Consider the following 2,516-nt stretch of genomic DNA (forward strand, 5'->3'; position numbering starts at 1 on the left):
TAAAGAAAGCCGACTCAGTAAATAATTCAACTAGGTATCGCCAGTGGGTAAAACCTGCAATGATGTATCGGTTGCCAAAATAAAGGAAGCAGCCCACTTAAGAGAAAGACAGAGAGGATGGAAGAAGAGGGAAAAGGGAACAGATCATCCGTTGAGACAAAAAACCAGCAAAGGAAACAGAAGCTTCTTTGTTGACAATAATCTCCTCTTCTGTAAGGGCATTTCCATTCCTTCAAATGACAGACATTCAGACAGAACATGCAAGAGAGAAAAGTGTGAACATGGTGGTGGTGAAGGGAGAGAAAAAGCTGCCTTCTGACCTCCACATAAACAGATGCATAATGTAAGTTGGAAAAGCATAAGACCAGGTCTCCTTTCACCTCTCAAAAGAAGCAGATGAGATGTGAACAGCAGGATATTTGGGTGAATTTCATTTTCCTACACTATCTGAGCCAATTGGAACTGGGAGCTCTCTGATTGATTCAAATTTAGAATCCTTTTTCTCTGTGGATTCTGTTAGAAGAGCAATGAGCAACCAATATGCAAAAAACAGTGGGGACAACATAAATACTAATCTTAAATCTTTCTGACAAAAAGTAAGGACAATGAACCATCCATAAGGTTCCGAAAAAATTTGGAGCCAAAATATTCATCGATCACTAATAAAGAGAATTCGGGAGAAGTATCCCATGTAAAGATATCTCAACTACAAGCTGGGTGTTCCTTTACTGGTATTCAAATTAAGCCAGGATGTGCATGATGAGGCACTTTATTGTTATTTTAATAGCTTTTACTTTAATGTATATTAATAAAATTTTAACGCATCAAGCTTGTTTGTTTTATTACCTTATATTGACCCCAAATTAGTTTTTAAGCCAAGGTAAAGGAGGCTTTAATGGTATGAGACTTCATCTTGATAATGCAGACAACTGCTGCAGGAAAGTAGGGTACATAAAGAAAGACTACTCAGTAAATAATTCAACTAGGAAGTGCCAGTTGGTAAAACCTGCAATGATGTATCGATTGCCAAAGTAAAGGAAGCAGCCCTCTTATGAGAAAGACAGAGAGGAAGGAAGAAGGGGAAAAAGGGAAGAGATCATTTGTTGAGACCAAAAAACAGCAAAGGAAACAAAAGCTTCTTTGTTGACAATAATCTCCTCTTCTGTAAGGTCATCTCCATTGCTTCAAATGACAGACATTCAGACAGAACATGCAAGAGAGAAAAGTGTGAACATGGTGAAGGTGAAGGGAGAGAAAAAGAAAGAAAACCTTCTGGAGATTTAAAGACAGATAGAATGAAACACCAGAGCATGAGTATTTCTCTGGTACCTTCACAAAATCCTTATCAGCATTTCAGGTCACTTGCTTGTCTTCCAGAGGACCGGGTTTCAATTCCTCCCACTCATACAAACATCTGTAACTCCAGTTATAAAACATCTGACCCTGGCCAACACAAGCACTGAATGCACATGGTGAACACACTAATGTGCAGATAAACTCAAACTCATGAAAAGAAATTTAATCATTTCTATTGAAAATAGTAGTCACTCTTTTACTTCAAACAAGCAGGGAACTATATTCAAGAGCACAATGCACTTACAGAATGGAATTATTCAGTTCTGAGGTAGCATGACTCCCAGTTTCATGAAAAACTGCCACATTGATTTTCCAAGTAGTTGCACTAGTCTGCATTCCCGACAACAAGGGATGGGTGTTCCTCTACTCTACATCCTTTTCAGCATAGTCTATCATTGGTGTTTTTGGTTTTAGCCATTCTGACAGTTGTAACATGGTATAGCAGAGATGTTCTGATTTGCATTTCCCTGATTGCTAAAAAGGCTAAGCATGACATTGTCTTTTGCCCATTTAAAGTCTTCTGTTGAGAATTCTGTGTTCAGTTAAGTACCCCTTTTTAATTGCAGTAATTTAAGTGTTAATGTCTAGTTTCTGGATTTCTTTACATATTTGGAGATCAGAATTTTGATTACGGACTGGTGAAGACTTTTCACATTCAAAAGGATGCCTTTTTGTCTTAGTGACAATGTCTTTTGCATTACAGAAGCTTCTCACTTTCAGGAGGTGTCACATTTATTCCTTTTTGGTCTCATTGTCTATGCTACTCAGGTTCAACACTGGAAGTGGTCTCCTGGGTCCATGTATTGCAGACTCATTTCAACTTCTCATCTATCAAGTTCAGTGTGGTCAGATTAATATTGAGGTCTTTAATCCATTTGTAGTTGCATTTTGTGCATGCTGAACAATATGGATCTATTTTTCTTCTTCTACAGGTTGACACCCATTTATGCTGTCTGTCTTCACAAGTCTTTCTCCATGCTTTAAAGGAAACAAATTCTTCCCATTACAGCTCCTGTCATGTTCACCTGCTGTATTTCTCATATAGTTCATTCTGCTCTCCCTCTTACTTCCAGGTCTGATAACGATAATGTGAATTTTTCAACTAATATACCACACACCTGATGAGCTGCCTTCTTTTCCCAACCACTCCAAAGCAGCTC

Source organism: Chionomys nivalis, unplaced genomic scaffold (genome assembly GCF_950005125.1).
Source record: "Chionomys nivalis unplaced genomic scaffold, mChiNiv1.1 scaffold_29, whole genome shotgun sequence".
Lineage (NCBI taxonomy): Eukaryota > Metazoa > Chordata > Mammalia > Rodentia > Cricetidae > Chionomys > Chionomys nivalis.